Below are 14,863 nucleotides of genomic sequence, written 5' to 3' on the forward strand. Positions count from 1 at the left end.
CGCAATGGGAGAGGCCACAGCAGTGAGAGGCCCGCGTACTGCAAAAAAAAAAAAAAAAAAAGGTGATGTTGGGAATCCTGCCAGGTGCTTCGCAAGTCACAATGATGAGTGAAGCAGAAGACTTTACAGCATGCCTGACACCGGGTGGCTTTTCTTGTCTTTGGAGGTTACTCCAGTGCTACCTTAAGAAATTGCTACCCAGCATCCTGATAGACACAGCTTCAGCTGTGTTTTCTGAGCCAAGAAAATTGGAGACATTTCTATCTATCACCTTGGTGTTTTTATTCAAAAAGTGTAGTGTTAATTTCAGTGTACCATTTCACACAAAAAATATTCATAGCTTTAGAATTTGTGATTTTAGCAGCTCTTTGGAACTGCAAGCACATTATAAGACTTTATTGAAAAGTCCTCAAGTAAACAAATGTGGGCCTCAGCTCAGTGAATTTACACAATGTTCAAGTACACAGCTGAATTCAACCTCTGAATTATAATTTTCATCTCACTGAAGCTCTTGCATTCCTCAAAACATAAAAGGAAGACTTTATAAAGTCATGAGTGACACTAATTGGGCTGTGATTTTTTTTCAGGATCCATTTCCTGGTTAGAAAAATCAACATTTTGAGAGACTTTTTCCCAAAGTGTCTCTTAGATTGTGTTCAGGCATCTTTATTAAAAGTTAATGCTTTTTTTTTTTAACAGATTAACTTCTGAAGTTGGAAATATTTATTTGACTATATTTGACTTTTATTAATCAAGATAACTAAATATAGAAAAATGGAGTAAGTACAAACACACCAAGTTTCTCTCACACACATGTTTAAGTTACTTTTTGTGAAAGACAAGCAAAGATGATGTGTACCTGATCTTTACAACTTTTATTATTTTGAGAGGGCAAGATGATAACATATGATATTTGAGGTCTTAGGAGTGAAAATCTCTCTTATGGCCAGGGAATTATTGACAATTCAGTTCAAAAATAATTCTGGGCTTATTCATTTGGCCAAATTATTTTGTCTTGTTTTTGCATTATAATTGTGATTGCTGCACTCCAGTTTCTGTTTTGGCCCTGAAAACTATCTAGAAATGCTTTGGCTAATGAGTACCATAATAACAGTGTCATGAGATAATTGCTCGAGTAGTCAAGTTACCAATCATGATACAGTGCCTCTGGACAAGTGGACTTTTGTGCATGTGATTGAAAGTTAATTTGGTGTGTTCATTTATTGATATTTTTAACAAAGTTATCCTTTAAAGTGGGAGGGGAGAAAAATGCTGCTCTGAGACTTTTTTGCTGGCTTAAATTTGTTTCTCCATGTCTAAGTAAGAACAGCCTTTTTAAGTAACGTATGTACTCAAGAAGAATCTTCCACTTTTCACATTCAGCTTGTTTTCCCCAAAGGGTCAGATAGATGAAAGAGGAATGGACATGATCGCTGAATATGGTTTAGATCTTTGAATTTATAGGGTCGACCAAGATGGAAGAACTTTCTTTTTTTTTTCATTTTTTACTTTTTCTGTATTTCGTTTAAGCAAAAAAAATGGTACAAAACTCTATTCCATGATGGTAAAACTTTCTCCAAAATGTTGCCTTTCACTAATAAATATTTGATATGAAGTACTTTGACTAGTGTTAGATAAATCACAGAATGGAAGGGAATTTTAAGAAAACAACAATTCAAGTGTTATATGGTCTCTGTGTTTGATAGTCTACTCTATTTTTGGAAGTCCCTTTTTTTTTTGCGGTACACGGGCCTCTCACTGTTGTGGCCTCTCCCGTTGTGGAGCACAGGCTCCGGACGCGCAGGCTCAGTGACCATGGCTCACGGGCCTAGCTGCTCCGCGGCATGTGGGATCTTCCCAGACCAGGGCATGAACCCGTGTCCCCTGCATCGGCAGGCGGACTCTCAACCACTGCGCCACCAGGGAAGCCCATGGAAGTCCCTTTTAAGCTCTGGGAACGTAAAACAATTACCTTTGAAACCACTGAAGTGCAACCTGAATATAGTTAACACCTCATCTGGCTTCCAGGGTGTAAATTAACCTTGTCTACAGGCCATCAGGAACATTTAATTATCTTTATTTGTGAATCATCAACTTTCCAAAATTTGACTAACTGTGATAAAAGCAATGTAATAAAAATTCTTGAATGCAGTTAGGAAGCAAGGTATTATTTTCATGATTTTATTATAATATGCAATACGCTTTTCCTTGATCCCCAAGTTGATTGGTTTCTGCATTAATTCCTCTTTAGAAAAGCATTCTAATAATATAAGGAATTAGTACTCACCCACCTACTGTCACTTCAAATGCACACGCATTGACAGGAAATCTAGGGGCCCCAAAATATTCCCCATCAGCCCATAGGTCTTCTCCTGGGAAGGAGACAGCAGTGGGCACAGAAGAGCACATCTGGAAGGGAGATAGAGTCTCAAAGACTCTGCACAGGAATGTCCCACCAAGATAATTTTCTACTGGAATGCTTGAACAATACATGAATTTGACCTTAGAATAAAGATACGGTTAGCCCTCTCTATTAACTGAAATCAAAAATCTTTTTCTTTCTTTTCCTCCCTCCTCGTGCTTTCCTTTCTTCCTCTTTCTTTTCTCTGTTCATTCCTCATCTGTCTCTTTCTACTTTTGGTCTCCTTTCCTATCTTGGTCTTCTACTATCCCTCTTCCCCCATCCCCTCTCCATCACTCTCCCTTTGAGAGCACAGAAAATCTCTGACACATTAGTGTAGACATAATCCCAGTTCTCCATCTCTAGCCCTGATCTCTTTTCACCTCCAATCCACTATTACCTGCTGCCCACTGGACACTGGCAGCTATGGTCATTTAAATCCTATAGATTCCACTTGTTTTATGTTGAACTCATCTTCCCCTCATTCCTCAACCCAGCTTTTGATCCTCTCTTTCCTATTTCAGTGAATATCCTCACCAACCTTTCAGTTATCTAGGCCTCAATCCTTGCAGTAATCTTGGACTTCTTTGCCTTTTCTTCCTATGTCCAATTAGACATGAGTCCTCCTGACTCTACTTTTGTTACATCTTTAAATCTGTCTTTTCATTTTTATTTCTAATATTAAGTAGTAGACCCTTGTCATCATTCATCTAAATTGGTTTTCACTTCCTTTCTCTGGTCCTTACCAATCCATGCTTCACACCATGTCAAGATATCTATGATACCACAGGATTCCAACATACCACAATGAGTATTTCATCTCCTTATCAAAAATCTTACATTAGGACCTGGAATTGTAAGCCAATCAGAGAGATGAAAACCAAGTTGAGTACATATAATACTAGATATCAGTATGGATTAGAAGCGATTTATACTATAAGATATCAAACGTAATTCAGACAGTATGGTACTTGAGCAAGAATAGACAAATGGACTTGGAATAGATGAAAAAAACTGCAAAGCAGTGAAGTCTGGTATGATGAAAGAACTCTTTCAATAACTGTAGACATAACAGAGATTCCAGAAATGAACTCCCACATATATAGCTCCTTGATTAATGAGAAAGATAATGCTAGAGTGCAGTGGGAAAGGATGGTCTTTTCAATAAGTGGTGCTGGGTTAATTGTATATTCATATAGAAAAAAATGAAATGTTGACCCCTCTCTCATATATGTAAAAAACAATGGGGCATGGAGCTAAACTTGGAAGCTAAAATAACCAAAGGGACACACACACAAAATCATTAGCTAAAAAGGAAAGTACTAGTTAATCAGACTGCATTAAAATTAAGAAACATAAAGAAGTGAAAATGCTTGCCACAGAGTAGAAGATGTTGGCAGTACAGCTGACAAAGGAGTAGTATAGAATACATAACAAACTCCTACAAAATAATAAGACAAAAGCAAGTAGCCTAATAGAGAAATGCACAAAAGACTTTAACAGGTACTTAACAAAAGAGGATCTATACATGGCCAATAAACATATGAAAAGGTGCTAAATCTTATTAGACACTAGGAACTGCAAACTAAAACCTCAGTGAAATACCACTACATTTCCACCAGGATGGCTAACATTTTTAAATGTGTACAATACCAGTGCTGGGAGGGATGTGGAACAGGTAGAACTTTTATAATCCCTGGCAGAAATGCAGAATTTATATAATTGCTTTGAAAGACTGTTTGGTAGTTATCAACTAAAGCTGAGTGTACCCTCTGATCCAGCAATTCCACTTGTACATAAATACCCAGCAGAAACGGGTAATGAGTGCATTTCAAGATGTGTACAAAATTATTTATAGCAGCACTATTCATAACAGTTCCAAACTGGAAGACCACCTCCATGTCCATCAATAGTAGAGTAATAAATACATTTTGTTTTACTCCTTGATATGCATACATTCTACCGACACATTTTGGAAACCGTTGGCTTCCATACTATACATTCTTTGTACTCACTTTGCATCTCCCTGAACTCTTATGCATGGTGAGCCCAGTGGAATTCCTTGCTCTTAGGGCGTCACGAACACTGTATGCAAATGGGGTGGTAAGGAACACTAGACACACATATTTTGTCAGTCTCCTCTGCTTACACACATGCTCCATTGTTCTGTTGGACTTACTGACAAAACACAAGTTCAAAGCTAAAATTATTAAGAATTTAACTGTAGAGCAATAAACTAGGCATGACCCTTCTGAATGAGGGGCATTCCCATGAAACCAGCCCTTCATGTTAATCATACTTCAATACAAAGTTTATTAAAAGCAAAGTGAACAAATAAATATCCTTTGCTGGCTTCGTCACTGAGGAGCAAATAAAGTTAAAATTCCTTAGGCTAAAATAAAGTTAAAAAAAATTTTGTCTCAACTCTAGATTTCTCGTCCCTCAGTCCCCTCCCCACAAACCAATTTATCCTTCTCTAATACTGAGCCATTTCAAAACCTGAGATTCATCTTACACCACTTTTTCAACTCCTGACAGCAGGTTTGGTTGCCTTACTTTCACAAATGCATCCACCTTCACCTAGAAATTGATCACTCTAATGTAAGCCCCATGGTACCTGAGCTTCTACAATAGGCACCTCATCTAGTAAGCAGCAAAATGCTATAAGCAAAATGAAAGCCAACACCAAACAGCCTGGTGTGGAGGGGAGGGGAGCTTCCAGTCACCCTTCCTCCATGACCCTCCACAGTCATTCCCCAACCAGCAGTCAGATTACCCTTTACAAAATGTTCGTCACTCCCTCTCAGTTCCTACAGGGGATTCCCACTCTATGGAGAATGAAATCCAGACTTCTTACTCTGAACCCTGCACACCTCTCTGTCCTCATCTCTCTCTCCTCCTCACTCATTTTGCCCCGGCTTTCCTGACCCTCTTAAGATTGATTCATGGCTTTTACATTTGGTAATTTCTCCATCTAGAATGCACATCTTTGCGTGGCTATTCCCTTTCTGTTATTATTCAGATCAAAAGTATTTTCCTTGGAGAAGCCTTTGCCTCCCATTAAATATAAAGCAGCTTTCTCCCACCAGTCCGCATTGTTGTTACCATAGCATCAGACTGACATATGTGCTTGATGTTTAATGTCTGGATCTTCTCTCTAGAATGTAAGCTCTAGGCTGTCTTGTTCATGGCTGTATCCCCGGATCCAAGAACAATGCCTGGTACATAGTATATGCTTAAATGTATTCCATCTCATCACTTGCTTTTGGAAGAGTGATTGAAGGCTCTCATTCCCCCGGTTGGTTTGGCTTTGTTATTTATTTTTCCCCACTGATACTCCTCAGCCAGCCAGCAGGATTTTATTTCAGTGAGGGGATATTAAGAGGCATGTGTGTCAGGAAACCAGGACTCAGGGTAGTTGCTGGGAAGATAGAGAGGAGATATGCTTATTCTGGAGAGAATTTTTTTCTTTTCTCTGAGAAAGAGAGAAGTAGGTTTTGGAAACTTCTGCTGTCTTGCCATCTAGCTCTCTCTACCTTCTCAGAAAACCATCAGTAAAGTCTGCATGGCTCAAGTGTAGGTTTTGGGGGAGGGGAGGATTGTTCACCATGTGCTGATATGGGGTTCGTATACAAGGCAAGGTAGGGAGCCTCAGCAGCCTGGCCTCCTTCAGTTTACACCTGTTCTTCAACTAACACGGACTGCTAAGTTTGATAAGAAAAATATTTTATGCTTTCTTTGGCTATTGCTTTTGTTTGTCACATTGTTGCCAACCATCCCTCTCTAGGCATCCTCATATGGAAAGGACCTCGTGGGTAAGAGCAAGGGTACTGGAGACTGACTTCTTTCAAAGCCCGGCTCTGCCCCTTTCTAACTGTGTGAACTTTGGCAGGTTGACTAGCTTCTCTGTAAAATGGCTGTAATACCACCACTTTTCTCATCGTCTGCTGTGGCGGTCAAATAAGATAGCACATTTACACAGTGGCAGGCAACATATGCATACAGCAAAGGTTAGTTTTGATTCTCCCTTCTTCGGGAGGCAAACACCTTGAGAACAGGGTAGCTGTGATGGGATTACATCTGTCATGATTTCACATCTCGTGGAAGAGCCCTGTAAGTCGTCGTATGTGGCCAATTTCAACAAACACTTGTATGAAATCTAGGCCTTTAACATTCAAACTTGAAACAGTCTTGTTCTCTTTTATAACACCCCTTTAAAAGTACCAGTATCCTATTGTCATTTGTTTGAGTTTTATTCTTTTCCCATGCCTCTCCTCAAAAAGAATGTCTTGGAACACCTAACAGATCAAACAATAGACACATAAAATCTCAAATGAATTAAGATGACTTTGTCTTGAGAATATTCATGATACAAAAATAGCTTTGGAAATAAAATCTTTGGGTGTTATTCTTCCACCTTTCCCTTCCTTTTTCCCTAGGAAAACCACAACTCATTATCATTTACTGCTTAGTATGTGAGGTCTTTCTTTAGTGCCGTATCTCTCTAAGGCTCCATCACAGAGGGCGAAGACATCTTCTACTTAGTATTCCCTACAATTCCTAACTCTATACATTCAGCCCTTTGTATCTGTGGACTCCATATCCATACGTTTAGCCAACTGCAGATTGAAAATACTAAAAAAAAATTTTCCAGAAAGTTCCCAAAAGCAAAACGTGAATTTGCTTTCGCCCAGCAACTATTTACACAGCATTTACTTGCAGTAAACTATTTACACAGCATTTATATCGTATTAGGTATAATAAGTAACTTAGAGATGATCTAAAGTATGGGGGGGGGGATGTACATAGGTTATTCAAATACTACAGCATTTTATACATGGGACTTGAACATTCTTGGAACCCGTCCCCCACAGGTACCCAGGGAGGACTATAGTTTGTACGTGGTGCGTGCTCAAGAAGGGGCTGAGCTGAATTTCATGGTGTTGAAGAGCTAGGAGATCCCAATACCTCAATGTATTGTCATTTAAACACGTTGCACAGACCTCAAAAAAACTTCTGATTATCTTCTGGTTCTCTGAGGAAGAAGGCCCATTAATGAAGACCCCTTGCCTAGTCAATAGGTGTCTGCCTGAGGTCTCCTAGAGGCTGGAGAAAACCTTGCTCACTGTCCTCCCACCAGAGCGACAGGAGGTTTGCCTCTGTGAGTCTCTAAAGAGTCTCATTGTGCATGGACCCCCCAGTGAGCTCTCTCCCGTCTCATCAGCTTCAGAGCTGATGAGACATTCATGGAACGCCTCTCCGGAGAGAGCTTCGGGGTCTTGGACTTTTGGCTCCGCCTTATTCACCCATTCATTCTTCCATCCACTCACACATTCCCCACTTTTTACTGAGTGCCTCCTATGTGCAGGACTCTCTTCTAGATGCTGCAGGTAGAGCAGTGAATAAGACACACCAGATGTCCGCTTTCTCTGTAGAGCTTACATTGCAGTGCAGGGAATGGTGGTGGACACAAATGATGACTAGATAAATAAGTCAGCAAAAGTTCCAATGGGCTTAGGTTTCATGAAAGCCTTAAATGGAGAAGATTTTAAGGATGTGTCAGTGGCAAACTAGCTTAGGCAAGAAAGAAATACATTAGCTCATTTGACCAAAAACACTACTGGGGAGGGCTCAAAAAATTGAAGGAGGACTTCCCCGGTGGCGCAGTGGATAATAATCCGCCTGCCAATGCAGGGGACACAGGTTCAAGCCCTGGTCCAGGAAGATCCCACGTGCCACAGAGCAACTAAGACCATGCACCACAACTACTGAGCCCACGTGCTGCAACTACTGAAGCCTGCGCGCTTAGAGCCTGTGTTCCGCAACAAGAGAAGCCACTGCAATGAGAAGCCCGTTCATTGCAACGAAGACCAGCCCCAACTAGAGAAAGCCCGGATGCAGAAATGAAGACCCAGACAGCCAAAAATTAAAAAAAAAATTGAAGGAAGAGCTGCACCCACAGAGGTCTCAAGCACTTGGATTTCCCCCGCTATCAGCTAGGAACCTGCTGAAAACGTGGAAGATTGAAGACCTCAGGTTCACATCTTCTTATTTTAGAAATCTCACTTGATAGAGAACTTCTTTCTCTTAGTACCTGTGCAGCAAATCCAGGAAAGGATTCTGATTAGCTTCCCTTGGGTAGCTAATCAGAGATGTGCCCATCTCTGAGTTAATCACTGTGTTGAGGGAAATGGATTTTGTAATTGATCAAGTCTGGATCATAGGCTGAATCCAATGGCGCTGAGGTAGAATTTGTTAACAGAAGGCAGGGCTCACAAAAGGTGAAGGCCAATCAAACAATAGATTTCATAGTCTCCTAGAGTTCTCTTTGCTGGGTCAGAAGATCTAGCAATCAGGGTACTAATGGGACAGACCACAAAATAGTATCTTATCAATAGCCTTCTAAAATTCTTGGAATTCTCAGAACTAACCTTAAGGCATAATTCCAACTTGGGGATGGATTTACATGTCATGTAGCTATAAGGGACCAGGACAAAGAAGATGCTGAGCACGGCAAGAAAGACCTGGGATCCCGGTTCTTATTTCTACTCTGTGACCTTGTGCAAGTTATATATATTGGGACCTGAGTCCTCTCATTTGTGAAAGATTTTTGCATGGATGAAGAACTGTAAGTTAAAAAGATTACGCAAATGCGATGTATTAAGTTTCCTTACCCTTGGTCCCCAATCACCAGGCTTAACCTTTCTGAGGCAGAACCATTCAGCGTCTCTAGGATCATGGGACTGCAACGCCCAAGGATAAGTTTAGTGCTAAGTGTAGATCTAGACACAGAAAACCAGTCAGTTGGGAATCTTGGGATCCAGAGTGTAAAATAAAGGTGAATTCCCCTATGCCAGCCAGGAAGGAGAAGCATTAGCAGAGCGTTGAGTCTACCAAAAGTCAGGATGGGGGCAGCTCCCCTGAACCCCAGGTTGCCTGGGATCTTCTGTAAGCAGATCTTCTGTAAGCTTCTTAAACCCTTTCTGTCTCCATTTCTTGTTTTGTAGGGCTTGGTTCTCTGGAGGTTTAAAGATAGCTATTGATTTTATAGGATCTTATTTTATGATTACAGTGTTTCTGCCTATCACTGTTCAATAAGATTATCAAATCTTCAAGAATAAAAAAATAACTACCATTCATTCATTCAATAAAACTAAATTAGAAACAGTATGTGTAGACTGGAACCAGAGTGCCAGGGTTAAGTGCCATTTTACCACTACACCTGTGTGACCTTAGGCAAGTTACTTATCCTTTCCGTGCCTCAGTCTTTTTCTCTGTAAAATGAGGAGAATCATAATATCTAGCTCACAGGGCTATTTTGAGAGACACAAGTGTTTGTGTGTTTTTTAACATCTTTATTGGAGTATAATTGCTTTACAATGTTGTGTTAGTTTCTGCTGTATAACAAACTGAATCAGCTATACATATACATATATCCCCATATGCCCTCCCTCTTGCATCTCCCTCCCACCCTCCCTATCCCACCCCTCTAGGTGGTCACAAAGCACCAAGCTGATCTCCCTGTGCCATGTGGCTGCTTCCCACTACTTATCGGTTTTACATGTGGTAGGAGAGACAAAAGTTTTTTAATAGGTTGTAAGCCCTCAGTACATGCTAGCTATTAATAGGGCAACAATTACAATGTGACAACCGGTACTGTGCTATATTTATATCATCTGAGTTGTTCCTCACAATGGCTCATGATAGCGTTATTACTATCCCCATTTTACAGATGACATATCTAAGAGGTGGAGCTCTCTGACCAAGGTGTTATACATCTAGGATACAGTGGATCCAAGGTTGAAATCCTTGTTCATCTAACAAGAGCCCTTGTTTTCAATGACACCTTACCATTACCTCCTTGCTTGTGGAGTTCCTGCCTTCAGTTCTGGGCACCCAGATGCTCCCTTATAGAACCATGTGTCTGGAGCAGATTGATTCTCCTGGAGTTTCCAGGTTTGATTTCAGTCTTATCACAAGCCTGGGGATTTTCCCAGAGCTAACTCGCATCGTGGTTTCACAATACAGAGCGGAGGTGCAGAGGCTGCGTTGAGGCATTTTTTTTCCTCCTTGTCATTTAAGGTCAGGATTGGGTACAGCATGTTGAAATATATAGTGTTCACAGCCTTTTTCTGTTCACTGAACTTTCCAATTAGTGTCCACTTAAATGGATGCCGGGGAGAATTTGTTACAAGTCATGGTGTCATGTTGAATTGTGGTGATTATGAAGGCTACAGTGACAGGAAAGGCTTAAGATATTTTTTATCTCTCCTCATGTTCCTTGGTTAAAAACTGGCTGTGAAAAATAACCCTTAAGTTAAGAATTCCCTGATAGAAAAGGACATTAAGCCTCTTTTTCTTTTTTTGCCATGTTGTTTTTTAAAAGTCCTTCTAATTTAAATGTTCCATTTCCTTGAGTTTTGTTTTAAAGATTATAGTTGTATATAGCGCCCTCGGGGTAATGTTTTATTGATTATCAAATGTCTCCAGTGCATTTCTGCTCTCTGTCTATTTAAGTAGAGAACAAAATAGTGTGGGTTTTCTGTCTTTCATTCCAAATGTCATTTGCTGTGAGCTATTTTCTTGTACCCGGTTGCTTTCTTTTCCTTTTGTTTATCTTCTTTTGCATACACTTTCACTTTTTACAAAATTGGTTATAATGTGGGATTACGCTGTGTTCCGAGGGTGAATTGGAACATTAGGACTGATATTTTATTTAGTGACAGAAAGATTAGGGTATTTTTTTTCCTCTTTTATTCTCATTCAAAAAAAAAAGAAATGCTCCAGTCAATGAATAATTTAAGTCCTTGAATTCTGAAGAACATATTTGAGTATTTTATGGTACAGGCATCTTTATTTTATGTTTCCTTCCCCAAGGCAGGAGAGGTACAAGGCATTATAATATGAACTCAATCAGTCATGTCCTTTCCCCGGGCTCTGTGGTGATGAGAGTCTCATCTCTAAGAGGATTTAATTCATGGACCGGAAGAGAATTCAAGGAAGCTGCTGTCACCCTTATTTAATCTCCATTGCATTTTAGGTTAGTCTAGGAGTACAGACTTGCAGTTTCCCTTGCGCTAAAACCAAAAAGGTGGGTTTTCCTATGAAAATACAGCTGTCTCTGGAGTTTGCTCAAGGATGGCCAGGTTTCGATCAGAGGAGTAGAACAGGTTCTCTGTGTAGTTCCCTCCTGGCTCTACTAACAGCTCAGTGGGGGGTATGAGGGGAGAGGGGTGTTTCTAACTGTGCTTCGGTTCTGCTCTCCGGCTCAATTTTATCCAGATCTATTATGGCATTTCTGGCTATCTCAATTTTAAAAAAAGGAGCCTGCAAACATTAAAGAAAAGTGTTGAATTTGCTTATCAGCCATTCAGAACATATTGGTAGCAGAGGACAATTTATGCTGAATTGTATCTGCTCCCAAGTTTCAAGGCCATTTCAGGGTGTGGCAAGTCACTAGTATAGCTAGTTTGCCTTTTAGAACTGAATTGGGCTTCTTTGTAAGTTGGTTGTTTGGAATTCAGGAGGATAATAATCTATACAAAGCATTAGTAAGAATACGGGCATAATTCCTAGGCTAGCCCTCCAACATCTATGGAGCTTACGATGCGATTGTAGCGTGATATAATTGTACTGATGAAACCAGCAATCATTTACATTTGGAAATGTGTTCGGAGTTTCAGTTACCTCCATTGTAGCCCTGGTTTTAGGAGCTGATATTTTTCCTCCATCCCCACCAACTCCACCGCTTCCTTGGCTTACCACATAGAGACATGTACGTCTTCATCTCATGCCTTGGAACTCCTACGTTTAATCTTTCTCAGTTCTTTCAGGTGTTCAGTGTGCCATCTTTCTATCAAGTCAAGAGCCTCATTTTTGCTAGCCCCTCTACTTAAAATCTCCCCCATTCATTCACCTCTTGACTGACTCCTATTTGTCCTTCAGTGTGAGTGTCACCTCTTTGCCAGAGGTGTCCTCCTTCTCATGCTTCACCTTGTCTTAAGCCTACCCATATTCAAACTGCCCAGGACTTCTGAGAGTATATATAGGTAACCCAAAGAAGAGAAGATGGCCAGTCGAGCTTCCATACTTACATGGAAAGACAACTGCTGTTTCCACTGGCCCTTGCTTGTACTTGTCCCTGATGAGCACTGGCCCTCCAGATATGTCAGAAGATGCTCTTCTACTCTCCTGACAATGATGGCAAGATTCCTCCAGGGACTTCCATGTGTCTTTGAAGAAGATGACACCACCAGCACCAGTGCTAAGCTCAGTCACAGCTGCCCCATTCTTGGCTCCCAGGGTTTCAGATCTTCGTGCTCAGCCTTTCAGTTCACATGGATAGTTCCCTCCCAGGGAAACAGGAGGCCCCAGAAACACTGGGTCCTGACTGATTCTTGTCCTACACCCCACAGATCCAGGCTACCCTTTTTTCTTCTTTCCCAGAGATTCATACCTAACACTTGAGCAGTATATTAGTTTCCCAGTGCTGCTATAACAAATGAGCACAAAATGAGTGGCTTAAAAAAGAGAAATGTATTCTCTCACAGTTGAGAAAGATGGAAGTCTGAAACCAAGGTGTTGGCAGCGCTGTGCTCCCGGTTAAGGCTCTAGAGAAGAATGCTTCCTTGCCTCTGGGAGGTTCTGGTTGTTGCTGGCTATCCTTGGCCTTTCTTGGCTTATAGATGCTTTATTCTAGTCTCTGCCACCATCTTCACATTGCTTTCTGCCCTGTGTGTCTGTGTCTTTGTGTCCAAATTTCCCTCTTCTTATAAAGATACTAGTCCTATGGAATTTAGGGCATATCTTAATCCATTATGACCTCATCTTAACTTGATTACATCTGCAAAGACCTTATTTCCAAATAAGGTCACATTTACAGGCTCTTAGTGGACATGAATCTGGGGAGATACTATTCAACTCAGAAAAACAGTTTTCTCTTAAATGTTCAAAATCCAAACAGTCTTATTATGCCTCTTTCCTCACAATATGGGGATCATTTCCCACACTCCTAAGGAAGGTTACTCTTAGTAGTTCTAAGGTGACTCATCCTCATAAAGAAGATTCCCCGACAGACCTGGGAGGTAAGAAGGAAACTAGAGTACAAAATTTAAGGAGGTGCTCATTCTCTGTGTCTTTCAAGTACAGGGTTGTATTTACACGACCCTGAGAGTGGGTGCCTCCTTAAATTTTGGGTAAATATCTCTTATTGCCTCACCCAAGTTTCAACCCTGTGCCCAAGGTAATATAAGGACTACACCCATGAAAATGGCAGGTGGGATGAGCAACATTCCTGGGCCCTTTGTCAACAGAAAGAGAAGAAAAATCTACAGTTTCATCTGTGGTACCACACCCTGAGACATAATGATAACAAATGATGGAATAGTTCCTTAGCCCTGAGCTAAGGTATCTATCTCATTTATTCCTCATACCTCTAAGAAAGTATTACCATTGTTCCCATTCCATAGATGCAAAAACAGATAACTGCACTTCTCTTTTCATTTCATAACACTTTGACTGCCACAGTTCCTGCCACAGCAAGTGTTCAAAAAATGTTTGAACCAGAAAGCGTGGAATTTTTTGAAGAAATTATTTGTTCATCTGACAACTAATCAGAGTGGTTGTTTTGTGTATGAGTTCACTCAGGCTGCTATAACAACATACCATAGACTGGGTAACTTAAATAACAGAAATGTCCGTTCTTATAGTCTGGAAGCTGGGAAGTCCAAGATCAAGGCGCTGACCAGTTCAGTTTCTGGTGAGAGCTTTCTTCCTGGCTTGCATACAGCTATCTTCTCACTATGTCCTCCTATGGCCTTTCCTTGGTGCATGCACAGAGAGAGAACAAGGTGTCTCTTTTATAAGGACACTAACCCTGTTGTGTCAGGTCCCCACCCTTATCTCATTTAACTTTAGTTACTTCTTTACTCCAAATACAGCAACTCTGGGGAATAGGGCTTCCACATGTGAATTCTGGGGGGGCCACAAACATTGAGTACATAGTACTCTGTGTCAGGTACTGTTATGAACGGTAGCATGCAGAGATGAATTAGACATCACCCTGTCCTTAAGAAGCTTAGGGCCCAGTGTAGCAGATCTCAACTCATCAGTGTGGAAGAGGGAAGGACTGTTAGAGTTACCTGTGGAGCTTCTCCCAAACTAACAGACAACCACTCTAGGAACCCTTAGGTTTCTCACCTTACAATTTGATTACCCTGAGAAGCACTTTATTTTCTGAGCCCCAAATGATCCTAGTGCCCACATGATGAAAATGCTGTTATGCAAAACTCCCTCCTTGCTCAGTAATTGAGCTGTGCCTAAGGGTCATGTAACAACTTTGAATTATGCTTTTTCCTTAATAAAAATAAATAAATAAAGAGATTTTAGGACATCCTCCCTCTGAAATCCCTCTGTGTTAATTAGACTTAATTGTGTAAAGTGATTTGATGATTAATTTTTAAA

This window comes from Pseudorca crassidens, chromosome 6 (genome assembly GCF_039906515.1).
Source record: "Pseudorca crassidens isolate mPseCra1 chromosome 6, mPseCra1.hap1, whole genome shotgun sequence".
In the NCBI taxonomy this organism is placed as follows: Eukaryota; Metazoa; Chordata; class Mammalia; order Artiodactyla; family Delphinidae; genus Pseudorca; species Pseudorca crassidens.